This window comes from Sardina pilchardus, chromosome 7 (assembly GCF_963854185.1).
Source record: "Sardina pilchardus chromosome 7, fSarPil1.1, whole genome shotgun sequence".
In the NCBI taxonomy this organism is placed as follows: domain Eukaryota; kingdom Metazoa; phylum Chordata; class Actinopteri; order Clupeiformes; family Clupeidae; genus Sardina; species Sardina pilchardus.
In genome coordinates this window covers 34079837-34087336 of record NC_085000.1, presented here as the reverse complement: position 1 = coordinate 34087336, position 7500 = coordinate 34079837, and the positions used below count along the sequence as shown (strand labels likewise).

Here is a 7500-nt window from a genome sequence, read left to right as displayed (position 1 = left end):
GATTGTTGTGTGCATGTATAATTGACCTGTGTGCAGGGTAGAAATTCAACTGAGTTTGCATTAAATCAGGTTGTTTTAACTAACATTATGCTGAAAGATGGGATTTTTCCAACTAAATTAAGGTCTCTGTTATATACCAACTTGCCAGATACAAAATTTCCAGTTTATTCCCATTAATTCCCATTAATTCCCGTTTATTCCCGTTTATTCCCGTTAATTCCCGTTAATTCCCATGGAAAGTTTCCAACTTTGAAAATTCCCGGAATTTTGCAACCCTAGTAGTGCATAAGTGTCTAGGGGTATTATAAGTACAATGTATCAACAGACTCAAACTATAACATAATAGAACGACGGTCGAGAGGAGAGGGAGTCCGCCCGCATCATGGGAAGTGGCCATTTTATTTACTGGCCCACATCAGGCCCAAATCTCGCACACCTGTGCGCAGACTGTGCACTGGCACGTCTACCGCCCCCTGCTGGAACAATGACACAAACAGAATAATAATACAAGAATGGGCGGGGTGCAGGTCTGACCATGACAGGGTCGTGACACCCCCCCTCTTAAAACAGACGATCCACCTTGGTGGGAAGTCTGCACCAAGAATAAACATTCAAACCATTTTAAGCTATAACATATCTAAAACATTTGGGCATAGACAACAATAGAAAATCCACCACCACCAACACCCATAACCCAACCAGACTTTAGAAACCCATCCACCACCAGTCTTTCAGCCTACTGCCCTCTAGACTTCCCCAAACCTCCCAGTCTCAGCACAACCAGCAATCTCCGGCGCCTGGAAAAAGCAAATTTAAGGATAGACTGGACAGGAGACAGGAGAAACACAAAGACAGGTGACAGAACAAGACATGGCAATCATTTAGGCTTAGTAGTCTTCAAGTCATGGGACAGGGCATCAGCCATGGCATTATCCGTACAGCCGATGTGACGAATACCTATGAGCATGATTCAACGAATATTTAAGTTCTGTATCTAAACACTTCTGCTTTTGTGGAGCAACTCGAAAAACCCGTTGACAAATGGGCAGTGTACCGCCAACCTCAATATCATGTTGATCAGAACGCAGGCAATTAAAAGACAGAATCAAAGACTGCAACTCTTCATATTGACGGGACAAACGATTTAAAAGACAGTCCAAATGTTCAAGAGTCGCCGAACTTTTCAGCCGTGACTGTAACAATGTGTCGTCTGGACCAATCACATCGTCGTCTGCTGCCACCAGTTGAGACGTAACGGGCCCACACTCGACTACAGCCAAAGCAGCAGATCTTACTTTATCGCCACTGGAAACAGTTTGACTACTAGCTTGAGAACAGTATGACTTAGGCAAATTCATGTGACGTAACTGCATTCCTCTTCTGTCGGGCGTTTCCACCAGATAGTCACGTTCTGTCACCTGACGCACAACAGGTCCAACAAACTTCGCGCAGAAAGGCGACCCAGGCATCGGCAGCAAAACCACTGACTGATTGGGTTCTCTCGCAATCTGACAGAGATTACATGTTCTCACAAACTTGGCCACATCACGTTTTACTTTCGGCCAATAAAAATGCTCCAACAACCGACAGTATGTTTTGCGGACACCAAAGTGCCCAGACACACCACCATGAGCAGTCTGCAAAACTAAATCACGATGTTCTCTTGGCATAACCACCTGCAACACCGGTCTCTGGACATCAGAATCAGACGGCAGCCACTTGCGCACCAATAAATCATCCACAGTAAAATAGCCACTCTTCGCGCTTCTCACATTACCCTCAGACAATGCTGTATTGAGTAGCGCAATTAACTCCTCATCCTTTCTCTGTGCTGCAATTAAATCAACACGAGACAGAGAGGACGGTAACACAGGTAACATTGGACAAGCACGAACATCTACAGACTGATCATCTTCTGCGCGACTCGTCGCCCGAGTTAGCGCACCATCTGGGAACTCAGTCGCACATACATCAGATGCAATAGGTAGAACAGGCTCGGTTTTCACGACAGGAGGTGGTAGCACACCCGGCCAAACACATCCACCAGCAATATTGTTCCCAATGATCACATCCACCTTTGGCACAGGCAGTGAGGGACGAACAGCCATGACAAACTCGCCTTGCACCAAATCAGAATTTAACTCCACCCGATGGAGAGGAGCGGAGATCGTCTGCATTTCAAAACCCCGAATCAGGACGCAACTCCCAGTGTCAGATGTTTTATTAAATGGCAAGACTGACTGAACAATAAAGCTCTCGCTAGCTCCTGTGTCACGCAACACTCTTACGGGCACTTTTACAGAACTGCCGACTAAGGACACATAGCCTCTTGTAATGAACGGACCATAGCTCTCACTAGCACATTCCTCAAAACGATTTCGTCCTTTCTGCGGCTCCTCCTTAGAAGGACGAGCGCTCTCACCACCCAACCCCTCCGTAGAGGTACCACAACTCTGAGTCCTCACCGTAGAGGAGACAGTCCGGCCAGACCAGGCCACCAAACTCACCCCAACTTTTCCCGAAACAGACTTAAAAGAATCCCTATTTCGATGTCGATCATGCAATACGGGACACTCGTTTTTCCAATGACCCTCGCCCATGCAATAATGACAATTCCCCTCATCAGTCTTATTTCGTGCACCATAATCTGTTCTTGGGCCACTAGTGAAACGTCTGGGGCGAAAATCATCACGGCTAAAACTCTGAGGCGCTTGATCTCTCGGTTTAGGTTTGTGAGTCAATACAAACTGATCTGCAAGCACTGCAGCTTCTGCAGCAGTTTTAACTTTATGTTCATTTATGTAAGTTTCAAGTCGATCTGGAATAATATTTTTAAATTGTTCCAACACTACCAAATCAGTTAGACTATCATATGTGTTAACTCCTTCGGCCGCGCACCAACGAAAAAACACCTGGTTTAATTCACGAGCAAGTTCCGTGTGTGTTTGCCTGTCCCCTTTTCTCCAATTTCTAAAACGCTGCCTGTATGCCTCCGGAATGAGCTCATAAGCCTTCAAAATTGCGTCTTTCACCGCCTTATAACTTTTACGCTCCTCAACACTAAGGGCTACAAAAGCATCCTGGGCCCGACCCGTAATCACTGCCTGCAATAACAAGGTGCATTCCTCATCTCTCCAACCTCGATCATCCGCTATATTTTCGAACAATGAAAAGAAGACATCGGGGTCACGTTCGTTAAATTTAGGCAAAAATCGGATCATATGCGACAGTTTTAACTCTGGGTTTGGCTGAGGTGTAGGCCCAACTCTATCCGGAACACCACCAGGAATTTTACCCTCTTCAATGAGCTTAAACCTCTCTCGCTCTAGCTCATTTTCTCTCTCAGTCTGTCGCTCACGCACCTTCAGCTTTTCGTACTCAAGCAATCTCTCCTGCTCTCTCTCTATCGCTGCCAATTTATCACGTTTCATCTCTAACTCCAGTATAGCCTTTTGCTCCTCAAAAGTCATATGAACACCTCTAGGAGTAGATGCGTCTTTTGGAACCACCGGATCTGCATCTACATTTAAAGAAATAACCTCCATTTCTACCAATCTTGTTGAAACCACTTGTTTTATCTCTTCTTTCCTTGCCGATTTCGAAAGATTTAACTCAAATTGGTAATGCTGCGCGACTTGTCGCAGTTGATCCTTCTTAAGACTATTTAAACCCTCTTCCGATGGGGAAGCAAAAAAGTCACTGAGATTTTCCATTAAATAGGCCTACTAATCAGTTAACAAAATTCCATGCTACAAAACAGGCACCAAATCAAAACTACGTTGTCTTATTTAGAATGCCTCTCTCATTCCAAGCCCAATCACTCAAAAGCAACTCATGCGCGTCTTTTACTCACAATGAAACCCAGCGTCAGAGAACACCGGAGAAATAAACTGGCCACTAACAGGAGCTGCCCCAGTATCTAACTACGAAAAAAAAACACACCCTGCATATTTCCATAGCCTATGTCTTCAGCGTGCCCTCCTGCGATTAGACTGCCAGCCAGTCTCCCCACGTTCGACACGCCAATTTAAACTAAACCATTTAACTCAAAACAACAAACGTTTAGGCGGTCTCACCTAACACCAGGGGTTCATGTAGCTCAAACTTACCCTATTTGTCTTCTCCAGGTCTCAAACGCCAAGCACATGTGAAAAACGCTGCATGCAAAAAGGTAGACCTGCATCTAGGCACAGGACGCCGCGGAACTCCCTCTCACCGTCAAAGCCAACCGGAAACCGCAAATCAATTAACCCAAACAATTACAATTAGGCCTAAGCAAACAGAGTGGAACTCCCGGAAAAGCACGTTCGTACCAAAATAGCTACCGAACCGAATTAATCCCGGACGAGCCCCCACATGTCACACACGCTGGCTCAAGCATGGGTAACATAAAGGGAGTTCCACGCAAAAGTAACAATACATGATATTTATTAAGTAATAATAGAAAGTCAGTATAATGAAGCTATAAAAAGTAAGGTGTAGTGCATAAGTGTCTAGGGGTATTATAAGTACAATGTATCAACAGACTCAAACTATAACATAATAGAACGACGGTCGAGAGGAGAGGGAGTCCGCCCGCATCATGGGAAGTGGCCATTTTATTTACTGGCCCACATCAGGCCCAAATCTCGCACACCTGTGCGCAGACTGTGCACTGGCACGTCTACCGCCCCCTGCTGGAACAATGACACAAACAGAATAATAATACAAGAATGGGCGGGGTGCAGGTCTGACCATGACAGGGTCGTGACATCATGGGACCTTGAATTTCCCCTTGGGGATCAATAAAGTATATATCTATCTATCTATGTGGTAGTGTGGAGTACTCTTAATACAGTATATTGTAGTCATGTGGTAGTGTGGAGTACTCTTAATACAGTATATTGTGGTCATGTGGTAGTGTAGTGTGGAGTACTCTTAATACAGTATATTGTAGTCATGTGGTAGTGTGCACTACTCTTAATACAGTATATTGTAGTCATGTGGTAGTGTGGAGTACTCTTAATACAGTATATTGTAGTCATGTGGTAGTGTGGAGTACTCTTAATACAGTATATTGTAGTCATGTGGTAGTGTGGAGTACTCTTAATACAGTATATTGTAGTCATGTGGTAGTGTGGAGTACTCTTAATACAGTATATTGTAGTCATGTGGTAGTGTGGAGTACTCTTAATACAGTATATTGTAGTCATGTGGTAGTGTAGTGTACTCTTAATACAGTATATTGTAGTCATGTGGTAGTGTGGAGTACTCTTAATACAGTATATTGTAGTCATGTGGTAGTGTGGAGTACTCTTAATACAGTATATTGTAGTCATGTGGTAGTGTGGAGTACTCTTAATACAGTATATTGTAGTCATGTGGTAGTGTGGAGTACTCTTAATACAGTATATTGTAGTCATGTGGTAGTGTAGTGTACTCTTAATACAGTATATTGTAGTCATGTGGTAGTGTGGAGTACTCTTAATACAGTATATTGTAGTCATGTGGTAGTGTGGAGTACTCTTAATACAGTATATTGTAGTCATGTGGTAGTGTGGAGTACTCTTAATACAGTATATTGTAGTCATGTGGTAGTGTGGAGTACTCTTAATACAGTATATTGTAGTCATGTGGTAGTGTAGTGTACTCTTAATACAGTATATTGTAGTCATGTGGTAGTGTGGAGTACTCTTAATACAGTATATTGTAGTCATGTGGTAGTGTGGAGTACTCTTAATACAGTATATTGTAGTCATGTGGTAGTGTGGAGTACTCTTAATACAGTATATTGTAGTCATGTGGTAGTGTGGAGTACTCTTAATACAGTATATTGTAGTCATGTGGTAGTGTGGAGTACTCTTAATACAATATATTGTAGTCATGTGGTAGTGTGGAGTACTCTTAAGACATGGGATGTTGGAAAATGTAGGATGTCCCAGGATCACAAGCCGGATGCAGAACCTGGTCAAAGAGCGAGTGGACACCCACAGGATCTGTTCAAACGATGTGTGTCCCTACACACACACACACACACACAAACACACACACACACACAGGATCTAAACAATGTGTGTCCCTACAGCAAAAATAGCGTTTTAAGCCTGATTACGCACGACACGTCACGTCCCGTCACAGTCCAAAGGCATCGCTCGAGTCTGACTGCACATCTCTGAGATAGTTAGTGCTAGAAATGAAATAAACACATCTTTCACCTCACGCTGAAATAAAGAGGTGTCACACCCTCCTCCACCTCATGGACTGCACCGGACACACACACACACACACACACACACACACACACACACAGACACACACACACACACACACACACACACACACACACACACAAATACACACACACACACACACACACACACACACACACAAACACACACACACACACAAACACACACACACACACACACTCACACTACCAATGCATTCAACATCCTGTGTGAAACTTTTAGAGCTTCTTCAGAGACCACACAAACAAACACACAACCCACCCAAACACACCCAAACACACCAACACACACACACACACAATGGACTTAAATATAAGAATGCTATACATTCACACACACGGACACACAGACAAAGACATACTTAACAGTCATTCCATGTAGTCCATGAGGCATGCTTTAACTCTGTACAACCATGATACAGTATCTCACGGTTAGTCCATTCAACGCTTATTCCACAGTCCTCGCGACTTTGAACTCAAAACACAAAACATCATGTATGGAATGAGCACAAATCGTCCTTGTGTGTGTGTGTGTGTGTGTGTGTGTACACAGTAGATATGCATTCAAATGTGTTAGTGTGTGAGTGAGTGAGTGTGTGTGTGTGTGTGCGCTTGTGTGTCAAATATAGACAATACAGCACGCAAGAGCACGCCACTTCAATCACATTTCACCTTCACCTCATCACGGTGATAAACACACATTACTGCACACACACACACACACACACACACACACACACACACACACACACACGACTACACACATACAGAATCATACATCTACCCACACACACACACACGCACATAGGGGCTTCGGGCTTGTGACAAAACTACTCATCTGCTTACAGTAAACTGTGTTCCTTCACCTCTGTTCAGCGGTGAACACACCACTTCCTCCTCTGACTACCAAGACCCTCTGTGTCTGTCTGTCTGTCTGTCTGTCTGTCTGTCTGTCTCTCTGTCTCTCTGTCTGTCTGTCTATGTCAGGTGAAGGTAAAGGTCAGAGGGCACTTAAAGCCACAGGGGTTGCTATGGTGCTGAATGCAAACAGAAAGGTGCCTTCGATGCTGCTGCAGCAGTCAATTGGCTACGTGCACTAAAGGCTCTCAGCGCTGTCCTTTGACTTCCGGTGGAGCGTTAACTAACTATATTGAAACGGCATTTTGTGTTATATTCTGCTCCTTAAATATTCACTAGGACATGGAATATCTTGTTTGCCCAATAATACAAGTTTCAACATTTATCGTAAGGTGTTGATTCGCTAGGTGCAACAC

The 7500-nt window shown here is 44.0% G+C and overlaps 1 protein-coding gene across 1 annotated transcript in view; it reads right to left on the bottom strand.

The window, feature by feature from the left end:
* The window catches only part of cep104 (centrosomal protein 104), a 75440-nt gene that overhangs the window by 40631 nt on the left and 27309 nt on the right, over positions 1–7500 (bottom strand). The gene's annotated exons all lie outside the window — the stretch shown is intronic.